Genomic DNA, 13,727 nt, shown 5'->3' on the forward strand with positions numbered 1-13,727 from the left:
ATAGCTATGCAGTTTGGTTCATTTAATACTACAAAATTTTAGTACAGATTTTTTTTTATGTAAGGAGGTTTATGAAAAGTATCATCCATAGAGAAATTCAATGAGTTTAAGTAAGAATAAACTAATGCCCTAAACTGGAGTTTTGAAAAGACACCAAAATGAGTATCACCTCTCCCTTGCATGAGTGCAGTGAGGATAAATTACAGGGTAAATGCTCAGGACTTTTCTTCCTATGTGTCATTGGAAAGAGATGGTACTTTCAGCATCAGTGTGTCTTCTTGCACCGGACACAGCACTGGGTTGATACTGACACAAGAACAGGAATGTCACCTGCCAGGATCTTTACAGTTTGCCTGGTTAAAAAAAAAAAATTAGTTACAGCCCAGGATCAGGTCTCAAAAATCTTTTGTTTCCTTTCCAGAATTCCTCTTTGATCTTGGTCTCTCTTTGTCCCTCAATTTGTCCTCTATGTAATATAAATAATAATAGTTACTAACTTCTCAGCATTCCTGAGTGATGTGACTCATTAATTGTTGTCTATGGGTTTTCTTTGCTGGAAAGTCATATGAAAGTCCCAGGTTTTACTTACAGAGTTATTAGTACTTTATACAGTAGTATACACTTGACAAACTAGTCTAATGTTTGTAAAACAACTTCCAGTGCCATACCTATAACTTCTTTGGAGTTTCTTGGAATTTTTTCTGGTTTTGTTTTTTTTTTTAATTTGGGATTTTTAATTTTTTTTTTTATTAATAGAGTAGTATCTCCTAAAAGTCTTGTTCTAAGAACAATATACGACCAGTGAGAGGTTTTCTTTCTATTCTTTAGACTCATAGGTTTTGTACAGATACATTTGAAGGCTTCTATTTTGATGGCTGCAAGGTCCCAAAGCTCAGTATTTCAACCTTGTCTTTTCAAAATTTTGCAGATGATAAAACCAGAAGTACTATGGTATAAAGCAAGCTGTTAGAGCTGCCTACATTAATTCTTGTTTGAGCTACAAACTATCTTTTAGAAAAATATTTAAAGATTGCTATTGAGAAGGTATCTGCCACAGACCATAGGAAGTTGCTCATTTCAGTTGGCAAAAATACTCATCTTTATTTCTAGCATGATTTTGTCCAGATTTTCCTACTATTTTACCTCCTTATATTGCTAATTTCATGTATTTGATAGATTTAAGAGTCCATAATCAAATCTGTATAATTCCCCATGGTAACAGCTTAGAGGTTAGGTCCAAATCAATCTTTAGTATTCTCAGCTGATAAACTAAGCAGATTGAGCTCTTTGAGTCTTTTACCCTGAATCATGATTAACAGTCCCCAAGTCAGTCTTGTGACTCCTCTCTGAACTTTTTCAACAATATTCCTGAACCATGGACCCCAGAACTGGACAAAATATTACAGTAATGATTTCATCAGTGCTAAATACAATAGTCGCATAATAACTTTCGACACCTATCTTCATTCATTACTCCTCTGATGCCTATTTATTAAGCTCATTTTGTGCACTGTGTCACATTGGGAAATTATACCCAGATGACTATGAACTCTGATCTTCAACTCTTTTTGAGAAGCATTGGTTCCCAGAACTCTCTTAACTACAGGCTGAAATGCTAGTTCTTAGATTTTAAGTTATGTTAAACGTATCTGCCACAGTAAGCTCAGTACTGTTTACAAGGGATTTGGTTACCTGATGTTGGTAATGATCATTCCTCCAGTCACTGTTTTGTTTTCAAATAGGAGCACTGATAGCCTGGCTCTGGTGAATCACCTGGGCCCTAATGCTCAGTTAGTGGAGGAAGGTTCTTCCAAAACATATTCCCATAAGAATGATATTATTCTCAGGCACAGCTTGGTAAGATGGAAAACAAACAGGAAATACCACAGAGGTAAGTAAGGAAGGTTGTCGCTTTCCTTCAACCAGTTATAAGTTTGCACATTACTGTTGATAAGAAAGACCTTTCAAAGTAAAGGTAGTCAATATAATCTTTTGGTATTGAACACCACAGTTCAAGAACTTGCTATGTAAGATGAATTTTCTTTCCTTTGTTCTACATTAACCCACCACTGATACTGTAATAATACATGTATTATGAGAGCATATACAAAGACTGGGTTAAATAGCTTTAAATTATCCTTGCAATTCTAAAAATTCCAATTAAATCTCCTCAAACTATGTTTTTTTCTGCAAAGTAGGTGTCAAACCAACAATGTGAGAGTAAACATTAATCCTCCTGAATCCCAGCTATTGGTTAGAACATCCTTTCTCATCTCTTAGCCATAGAGGTTAATAATATGATAAGTTTTAATTGAAAAGTAGATGTAAAATTTAAAGTTCTGTCAAAAAACCTCTTAAGCTGTAAGATTTGGTTGAAAGTGAAGTATTTAGACAATAATGCTATTTGAGCTAGTGGTGCACAAAATTACAGATTTTACAGGTATATTGAGTAGGAATATCCTGTACCATCTTTAAAGTAAGGAGGCTGTAGATAATCTCAAGATACCACTGATTCACTATCCCTCCAACTTGTCTCAAATAAAGCATTAAGTAATGAGAAGAGAAAGAAACCTTCAGCAGGCAGAAAAGGATAGGTTAATTGTACTTCTTACTAAAAATACTGCATACATGACATGTGCGGCTTTATTTCTATTTTGTACCCCTTATTTTCTTCAGTGTTATTCAGATTTATTTATGATACATGTTATTATGTATATTTGCATATATATATGTATATTGTATATATCTGTATTGCATATATGTAAATATATTTATTATTGTAGGTTTTTTGGGGACCAACAATGCAGATTTTGCAAAAAGCTTCATAGAAGGGCAAATTTGCTCCTCTTAAAAAATATGCTCAGAGGAAATGCTGGATGGTCTTTCAGAACTAGTTACAGTTTCTTCTTTCTTGGTCTGGTCTGTCCTGCCTTGTTTGGCTCCTCAGCTGAAGTTACAATATAAAGTAAGTTTGTTAACTTGATATGCTTGTAATTTATGATGCTGGCTTTGGCTCCTACGGGACCACATTCTGGCCAGAAATCACCACAATAAAGATATACTTCATCTTCCCTTTGAATTTCTCAGCTTTTTTTTTCCCTTAAGAAGCTTTTTTTGGACAAGGCAGGAAGCAGTGAGAACCAGCTACTCTGGTTTTACACCATTCGACAGTCTCCCTTCAGCCAGGGGAATTTTCACACTGGTACCTGTGACCAGATTCCAAGTTTCTTTACTGTTCAAAGACTGCAAAATAGCTGGGTCAAGGGGCAGAGACTTTATCTGAATTTATTTTGCTTAAGCTTGAGGTCTGGTCTTGTTTAACTAATAAGATCTCATTACATCATAGCCCACACAGTTATGCCTTGCAAAGTCTTCCTTGGACAAGACAGTGGAAAGCAATTAAGAAAATGATGAACACAGAAGTTACTCAGGCTAGTTCAAATGAAGCTTTTTGCACCCAGCACTCAAGTCTTCACTCTAAATCGAGAAGAGAATGGTGGGGGGGAGGGTGGTGAGAGGATAAAATAATTGTAAATTTCTTTAATACCTGTAATCTTAGTTTGTGAGGAACATCCCTTTATTTTACCAGAGAGATTAGATCCTTAGTTTCATTGCAAAATTTTCCTATCATCTGCAATGTTACAAAGAAGTCGAATACAAAAACATTACTACTGCTACACAGATATTTTGTGGACTACCAAACCCTATAAATTTTACGTCTTAAACTATTGTTTAACAAAATGAACCACTAAATACTTGCAAATGTGCTGTCAGTAATTTCATATTTGCATTTTCCCACTCGCTTCAGCACATTAATAAAAGATTGAGAATAATTAAAAAACAGAATACAGCTAAGCTTTGAACACAGAATTTTTCCATGCTGTATTAAAGTGATGCATGCCACATGAATTAGTGGAGAAGTGTTTCCAAGTAGTAGGATGTGTACCTTCAACAGCTATGACTACGTCTGTTCCCCGGATACAGACTACTGTTGTCTTCAAATTGTGTTGTAAGATCCATTGGAAACTAACTGAAATAGACTTTTTACAGTGCATGGCACAACAGAGTCCTCAGCTTGCAAGCGTTAACTGCTACTGACATAGACCTCTTCAATATTCATAATAGTAACAACAACCCATTTCTTTTAGAAATATTTCTTTTCTGCTTATGCATATATCTTCCTACATGAAATAAAATACAGCAGTGTTCCTGAAGTTTTAAACTGCCTGAAAGAGCAGCCATAAGGAATATTACGTATGGTCCCATTTATTTTCATGGGGCGTTAAGTACCTGGTGATGACAATTCTAACTCAACACTGCTCATAGACTACAAAGTCAGACCTAGCTTTTGTGATCATGGAGCTTTAACACCTGCACCACCTAGGCTATGCATTTTTTTTGAATGAATTTTTATTTCATAATAGTATATTCCTAGGAAAATATCCACACTTGCTTTGAAAATCTATTATGATGGGGAACACCTGACAGCATGTAAGAAATAATTCCAGAATATTCTTACTGTCCAGAACAATCTTACTGTTAAAATTGTCCCTCTGTGCTTTAGTCAGAATTTGTCTCACTGCAGATATCATCCTTTGGAATGACTTACACGTTGTCTGCTACGGTGAAGACCCCACTATTATCAAAACATATTGCAGATATTGTGATAATATAACTGATAACTGATGCCTGAGCAAGAATTCCGTTTGGTTGATTATCTGTCCTGATCCCTGTGGTTTTTAAAAGTGCTGGGTCTTTTCCAACACAAGTTTTTTGTCTCACACCCACTCCCTCCCAGCAAATATCATCTGCACATTTTGCATTCCTTTTTCCCCATATATCACTTTAGCCTGTATTTCATTCATTGTTTGGTACTGGTATCAGGCTGACAGGCCTATCCATGCTGTCCTGTTTACCACTTAGAAGTAGTTAGGGATTTTGCATTCTTCCATTCTTTTAGAACTTCATTTGTTTTCCTAGATTTATTGGAAATCTATATTCATGTTAAAGCAAAACCTCATCCAACTCTTTTAAGTCTCTTGAATATCAGTCATCTATGTCTATTTATTTAAAAATCTTTACCTTTTGTAGCTGCTGTTAATTGTGCTCTTCTATTGCTCTAAAATTGAAAACTGTTTGTTCATCATGTGCTATGATCAAATCATTCTGCTTTATATTTTAAATGTTGTGATCACATTTTCCATATATGATGCTGTCACCTAATTCTATCTTACAGTGGATGCAACTCTCTAAGTTAAAAAATTATTGCTGGTATGAATAACCTACCCTTTAAATTCTATGGCATTTGTTGGAAAAGGCAGTGGCGAATGCTATTTTGTTATGCTTGTGTTGATGTTCCTAGTTTTAAGACAATTGTTCTCCCTCCATTGCTACAGATAGGTACTTAAAGTACTGCCAAACAGTATGGTTCAACATTCTGCAGTGGACAACCCCTGTTGCTCCATTAGGACATTCGTGTATTAGTGTTTGTTCGCAATTTGTCACAACTTGTAAATAATGTTGTCATTCTTCTACTTGGTGGTTATAGCACATATTAGCCCAAACTAAGTGTTCAGTTTTGAAAGTTAGTTTGTCTCGTTCCCTATACTCAACTCAAAGACATTACAGGGGTTCAAAGCATCAACATGAATCTCCTGTCTCATCTAACAATGTAAGAAACCCAAAGACTCCATGTCATTCATAAAATAAATTGCTAAAGAAGTGCCTACAATTTTATTGTTTGATTATGTTCTTACTTCTGCTTACCTGCTCAACATTTTTCCTAAGGAGGTTACAACATTAATTTTAGTAATCCAATCATATATATACATTCCCATCAGCTTTTTGGACAACTAAGACAAAGTCGTTGAAAAAATGAACAATATCAATTTCACTTGTTCAGCACTTAGGTTCTTGACACTGATGTACAATACCGAATTCAGTCTTCTATTTTGCTATCAGTACCTGAATATTATTCAAGATGAGTGTTTCTGTTCTGGTATGAGGATTAATTCAGTACTGAAATGTCATAGGGTAATTGCTTACATATCCATTGGTATCAGTGTGGGTAGAGGGTGTTAGCTAAGGACAGTGCAGAAGCTGTTCAGGGTTGCTTTGATAGTTAACTACTATTTTAAAGCTTTTCCACAGTATTTGAAGTCCTTTCAAACATGCCTGCCCAAAAAGAAGTTAAAGCTTAATTTTGAAAAAAGAAGTTCTATTTTTATATTTTTGAAATGCCAAACTACTTTCCCATTTCTATATTAAAGTTGCATATTTTAAATAATCTGTGGTACACAGACTACTATAACATGAATTTCATTTAATATCAATATGAAGAACATAAGAAGCATACCTTACTGATTTATTGTTACTATTTATTGAGTACTTTTGTATTTTAATTCTTTGTCTCCATATGCTTTGTAGGTAGCTTGTCATAGTCACAGCAAAACCAGCAATCTTTGTGTAGATTTTAAGTAATGCTTGCATTGGGTAAGCTTTCAGGTAATACTTGTATTAGGCCCAGACCAGCTCCCATTAAAATCCATGAATAAACTAGCAGTTATCTCCTAGAATAATCCCTCTTAAACCTTTATTACAGCAAGTAGCACCAGTTCACCTGTTATATTAAATTCAATAAATTACTGTAAGAAGTATGCAGACATATCTGCTGTACAGGTAATTCTTCAAATGGGCACTTACTGCTTTTCCTTTCTTCCACATGGATTTGGAGTAGGTCCAAAATAAAGGTTTTCTGGGCATCCATGTAGTGCAGGATGGTGCTGCAGTGGTAGATTTTCAATAAAAAAAGGATGCCAGAATTCTATATGTGTAGCTGGAAGAGATTTTTAGGAAGTCAGCATCCATTTAAGCTCTTTTCAAGACCAAATTTTCAACATTCAGCTGTACCCTTTGATAATCTGGTTTCTGTAAAAGGTGCTGAGTTCTTTCCTAAAGTGGTGACTTCTGAAAGTCTGGCAAATAATGGACACTCATGGATGGAAGAATTGTTCCTTTGATGAGAAAATGCTGACCTCTCTCCTATGGCTAAGATACTCACTGCCAGATTTCTGGGACAAAGCATTCCGGCAAAGGCACACAAAACTACTGACTGGTTGGATTGAGGTAGGAAGGCGCATATGGTTCAAGCAGCTGCCTCAACACACCTTCCAAATACTAGATTAAGCTTCAGCTGGAGCCCTGTGCAGGAACATGGACCACAGGAGCTAGCACAGTCCATTGTTCAACCTCAATCAGTAACAGTGAACTACTAGAAGGATTTGAGAGTAGTTGAAGTTTGTTATCATGAAAAAGTATCTACCACCAAAAAATTAGACTGTGCAAATAAAAATCATGTCTTCTAAAACTTATTTTCTTTTTAACAACTATGTATGAAATTGTTAAACTTCTGGTACTTCTTGCAAATAATTTGTTCTAAAAAGTACTGTTTTTCTGAGTCACTTATCTTTGCCTGCTGCTTTGCTTCTTAAACAACGAGTAAAATAACTGACAATTCAAAGTGCAATGCTATATCCACTTGTATAGATGGTACCTTAACCTAAATTTCTCTGATTCTCCTCCTAGCTGTGTTGGTTATGTAGCTGTAGCAATAAAAAAGCAGTTTTTTCTGGTGATGGAAAGTGAAAAGTGGAATGCTAAGGAAACAAGCAGTATTTATTTGATTATAGGTTTATGCAAATTTGGAAAATAAAGTTACTTTGCTGCTCCTGAATCACGTAACTCTGAAATTCACATCTACAAGGCAATCTCTATTGCCTTCAAAATATGTGCCTGAACTTGTGTCCCGAGCTTGTGTCCCTGAAGTCATCTTTAATAAATCTAAAAAAGGGGCTTGTTTATTCAGTGTTTGACTAGTGTAAAAGTCCTATATCTAACCATATTGTTAACATCCACAGTCTGCTTTCAATTTACTTCCCAAACCCATGAATTCTATAAAAGTGCTTGTGGGTGGAAAGATCACTACTTAATACATGCAAATTTGTATGTATAACATACAAATGGTTTTTAAAAAGACAGCTCTGTCCCTTAATCCTAAATACTGACAAATTTCTAGAATTCTCAGAATGTTGCTGCAGATGTGTAAATGTCATGAAACGAAACTGAATTTTGCTTCTTTAATGTGGTCTGTGTGTCTGTGTTACCAAAGGAAAGCATTGTCCTGACACAGCTGTAACTGTTGTTCGGTTACTTATATATTTCCCTAAATGTAAGTAATTTTGGCTTAAAAAGAAAGAGCTAGAAAATAACTGTATGCTCTTTTTGGTATTACAATGCCATAATTTAACATCAGTGTTGAAAATTACATCTAGGGTGGAAGAGAACAGAATCAATCCTGTTTTCTTTCGTGAAGTAGAACCTTGTCTGTTGCTTCCACAAAATTCAGGTTCTAGCAGATGATTTTCTGCTCTGGGGGATTAAACCACAGCCCCTGGGCAACTCATGTGTGCCCTGTGAAAATGTAATGGGGCAAGTTTATCAGACACCTTTTGCTGCTTTACCACACAAAGCCCACTCACCTATTCCTCTACTTCTCTACCAACTCACACACCTTGTTTGTTCTGAGTGAGGCTGCAGCAGTTCATCTGGAGGTGATGCTTTCCCACCAGAGCATACACAGCTTGTGGCAGAGGCACTTCTACACAACCTTCTCCTGAGGGGTGAGAAAGTACTATAGCTGGAAGAGGAGAGTAGAAGCCACAGAACAAATAAAAGACAAAAATCTGCCTGTCAGGAATATTTCTGTCAGCCTGAATGAAAAATTTCTGCATGTCTTGTTTTGCTCTGAGGAAATCATGAAGGGGAAAAATACAAATAAATGAGGCAAGATAGAAAAGTTGGACTTCAGACCTGGGTGGTACTTGTGGAGACTCAGTGTTTGAGAGTCAGGACTACATTTTTGTAGTTGAACTTGCTTTTTGGCTTGTCTCACCCCTATGTGCAATCCCGTATACTCCATAACCTCGAAAATGGCATTTGGGCTGCCTCTGCATCAGGCTGAGGAAGTTGGGAACTTTGGAGTGAAATTCACAGTGGTCACTGCTCTGACTTGCTGAAAGCAATTGCAGAAAAGGCTGAAAAGACAACAGTGCCTTAACTTCTGCCCTTCTCAAGGTTTCATGCCCTGCTATTTTGCTATTCAGAACCCTGAATCCTTGTTTGGAGACAAGTGTTTTTATGGTCCGTTTCATAAAAGCCACAGGTGTTCTCACCAATGGTTTGAAACTGACAACAAAGGGGAATTGCTGCAATGTCTTTCTCTATATATATGTATATATATAATAGCTAAATTATGATGCTATTCTACTTGATTTCTAGACCCTCCTTGGACCTAAAGCCATCTGCCACCTCCCAGTGACATAAACCCTTGGTTTTGGTTGGTTTGGAGTAGGACTGTAGTGTCCCTTTGCAGAACAGGGGTCACAGACCAGTGGGAGCAGCAGAAGAGTAGGTGTGCAGTGCAACAGGTGGGATGTTTACCCAGGAAATAGGAGCCTTGGATCAGTGGCTGCTCTAAGGACTAACTGGGCATTTTATCTAACTACAACTTAATGCTCAGCTGTGCAGAAGATGCCCAGTTTTAGAAGGTTGGTTCGGCTGAGGAAACTCACCAAACTCTTCATCCTGAATGTGACAGTTGTTATTTTGAGTATTTTCAGAAACAGTGCCATAGGAGCCTAAGCAATTTTATTGGCACCTTATCAATGCTAACTCCTGGAAGCTAAACAAGGATTTGAAAGGTTACAATCTTAGATTTACATGCCTAAATCTTAGTACCACCTTACAGGTCAGATGCCAAACTTTTCAGAAGTTATGAGCTGTTCATGAGACTCACACAGCTACTTGTTTATGTATGTTTGTGATACTGCTCCCTGGGTTATACTTTGGAAACTCACCAAAAGGTTTAGCAGTCTTAAAACTTTCCTCACCTTTGGCTAAGTAAGACTTGCACATATACAACTAATGGTTGGGGACCAGGACCCAAAAAGTCAGCATGGCCTGTTTGGCACAAAACAGGAAAAGAATCCAGAAAGATGAAATGGCACTGACACAGTCTAATCCCTTGTTTCGGTCAGTGCTGCTCAGGGCAGCATCTGTTCCAACTCGAGCAAGACAACTTTGAAAGCCGTACTTTATTTTTCTTTTCTCCAGAAGCTCTCAATTATTTGATTTTCTAAATTTTTGGCTGCTGCTATAATGTCTATTCAACAACTTAAAAATGAAATTAATATTTATTACAGATATATAAACTGTAGACAGTGCAAACACTGAAATCACCATCAAATTCTTGGACACAAGTCTTTTACCAAATGTTCCTAAATCAGCTATTGGTTGTAATGACATAATTGTTTCTCAAAGCTGAGAAAGTGTCACAAAATTTACTTCAATCAGATGAATGTTAAACACCTTTTCACCAATTAACAAACCTTTGCTTTTAATGTTGATACAAAGAGCTTAGTTGACTATGGAGAAGATATATATATTTTTTTCTAAGTTACATGAAATGAACACAGTAGACAAAGGAATGCTGAAGGTGTTTATTGCCTGCAGCATAATTCTGCATTTTATGAGATAGCCTGGAAAGAGGATACAGAGCTTCAGAGGAAATGAATTTCTCTCTTTTGAAATGTCCACAAACTAAAAGTGAGAATTTCCTTCTTAGTGTCAACAACTACTGGTAGGATATAGAAAATTGAGTTTCTCTAGGCCTAGGAAAAAGACGGCAAACAGGATTTATATCGGGAGATGCCCAGTGCTAACTACAGTGTAAGGTCTGTGAACACTTGTGAAATGCCAGCCTGAAGGCAGTCAAAGTTCTGTGTATTTCCACAGTGAAACAGAAACAACCTGAAAGTTAACCTTTAATGATAAGCATTCCATCCAGCAACACATTTGGATCAATACTGACTAAACCACACCTGTCTTAAAATAGGAACCATGATAAAATAATGATAAACTTGATGGGTTTTGTGGTAGAGTTCAGTGAAGATCCCTGCTTGCATGAGTACCAATTGGCCTCTGAGAACACCAATATTCAGAAAATCCCAAAGAAAACACTCCTTCTTTTTATGATTCTTCAGTAACTATAGTAAATGGGCATTTGCAAGCCATTTAACTGAAGAATTTAGAAAGGGTTAAAGCCAGATGGGGAGATCTGACAATGACATAGAAGGTGCCATGTTTACAATAGGGAATTAAAAATCATTTTATGCTTGTGTTAAGGATTTGTTAATGGAACTCAAAGTTTTAAGAGTAATCAGAGATTGTATTAGGCCACCAGAGCTTCTTCACAGATATTATTCCAAGATCTGTTTTCTGTATGTTCCTTTTCAGAATGCAGCACTGCAGAACAGGTGTACAAAATGGGCTAAATTGAATTCTACAACTGTTACATAAAAGATCTGCTTTTTTTTTTTTTTTTTCTGTTTGTTTCCTTTTTTTGGGGGGGGGAGGGGGGAATGAGTGTGTGAGGGTGGTTTAGTTTTGCTGGTTTATTATTATTATTTCCTTTTTTTTTTAAATTAGACTTCTTTTTTATGAATGCAACCTCCTGAGGCCAAAAAGTACTGTGAAGTGTTGGTGCCTGTGTGTTTTGATGAGCAACTGCTTGGGAACATCAGGTGCCAGAAGAAACCCTTTGGCCTGGCAGGGCGCAGGGAACAGACACGTCTTTGAAGGGCATCGGCAATCTGCTGCCCATCACTCGGCACTATCCAACGCCGGGAAACCCACTCTGCCAACGCGGCAGGAGTTCGAGGTGAAAGAGAAAAAACCGAAAGTTGCCATCTCTCATTAAGATTTATTATACGTCTGAACTTTTGTAGTCCCGAAGCTTAACGACAGATGGTGGTGTAACTCCACCAATTTTGTAACGTCTCCTTTTCTTTGATGTTGTAATACAGATTCTCCTCGACTTGACTTCAGTTAAAACCAGCATTTTCTGCTCTTTCCCAAGTGTCTCGGAGCAGTACACAGGGAGGAAAGCGACTGCACCTAGTTCGAAGAGGAGTCTGCTATGTGTTCTTGTTTGCTTTCTAAATAATCTTAACAGAAAATAGCAATCTGATAGACACCTAACACTGCCAGCAGCACAGAGAAATTACATTAAATTAACTAAAGGAAAATGGTTTCAAAGCGGTTTCTTTCAAGAGAGAAATACAATTGTGCAGATGAAATCTTGAACCGTAAACAGGAACAAATAAAACGCACCAACCTTCTTCATTAGAAAGCCGAGTTATATTTATACCGTAGTCGTCCTTGTGGGGGGGTGGGGGGGGGGAGGGAAGTGGGGAAAGTATGTGTTTGTTTAGCTTTACTTTTGCGTGGAACTGCCAAGTCGCGCCGAGTAATATTAGCAGCCAAGCGTCGTGTTTTTCCCTGCACGTTGTGCCCACCAGACAGAGGGTTTGCTTGCGAGGACACTGACCGGGACGAGGGGTTCGTGGAACAAAGCGCAGCCCGGGCAGGGGGCTGGGAGCGCTGCAGACACTCGCGGGAGCGGACAGCGGCCGGCCCGACGGCGGCAGCCCCCGGGGCAGAGTACGGCAGAGTAGGGTAGAAGAGGACAGGACAGAGCAGAGCAGGGCCGGGCCGGCCGGGTCGGACCCGCGGGTCGCCAAGCGCCGCCTCTCCCGTCCGGCCGGCCGGGGATGCCGCGGCCGCCCGGCGCCCAGCGAAGTTGGCGCTGTCCGCGGCCGGACCGTGCAGTCCCGCCGGTTCGGTACCGCGGGCTACCTCCGCAGAAAGCGCGCATCACGGCGCCTTCCGCCGGCACCGGGATTTGTCCGCTGCCGCAGACGGCTCCTGCGGGAGAGAGAGCTGCCTCTCCCCCGGGGCGCGCTTCCCGCTCGCGAGGAGGGGGGGGGACCGGCGGTCTCCGGACCGCGCAGCTTGCGCCCTCGCGGGGCTCCGCGCCCCTGCCCGTGGAGCCCATCGGCGGCCGGAGCCTGCAGGGCCCGATTTCGTTTGCGGGCCGGCGGGGCGCGCAGCAGCGGCTCCCGCGCGGTTCCCCTCCCGCCCCGCTGGCTCGCGGGGCGCAGAGCCGTGGAGGGCGGCTGCCCGCGGGAACTCTGTTCCCCGGCTCCGCGGGGTGCGTGGCGAGTGTGCCCCGCAACCGTTGCGCTCGTAGCCCTCCGCGGCAGCGGGGAGCGCCCCGGTAACCCGTGCAGCGACGGGGCGAGGAGGGGGGGGGGGACGAGGGGCAAAGAGACAAAAGAGCCGCGAGTAGCAAATAAATATATTTTACGGCCACCCATCGGCAGCATCACGGCCCCGCGAGCCTCTGCCCCGGCGCTGAACTTTCACCTCGCGAACCCGGCCGCGCCCCATTGGCTGCCGGCCGGCCCGCCGCGCCCCGAACGGCCCCGCCGCCGCCCCGGCCCCCGGCCCCGCCGCCGCGGGCGGGCGGAAGGGTGCGCGGCGGGGCGGGGGGCGGCCTGGGCCGGGGGCCGCCGCGGGGGGCCCCGCCGAGTTGCCGGAGTTGTGGCGGCTCCGCCCCGCGCTGCCCCCCCCCCCCCCCCCATCATCTCCCCCGGTGCCGAGCGGCCGGCAGTGCCCCCGGCGGGGCTGGCCGGCGGCCCCGGGAGCGAGCGGCGCGGAGCGCGGCGGCGGCGGGCAGGCGGTCTGCCACTTGCCTGTAGCGGCGAGCGGCAAAGTTTGTGGGATTTTTAATTGTGCTTAAGAAATGCGGTGACTGTTAATTCTGAGTG

Source organism: Corvus hawaiiensis, chromosome 4, assembly GCF_020740725.1.
Source record: "Corvus hawaiiensis isolate bCorHaw1 chromosome 4, bCorHaw1.pri.cur, whole genome shotgun sequence".
Lineage (NCBI taxonomy): Eukaryota > Metazoa > Chordata > Aves > Passeriformes > Corvidae > Corvus > Corvus hawaiiensis.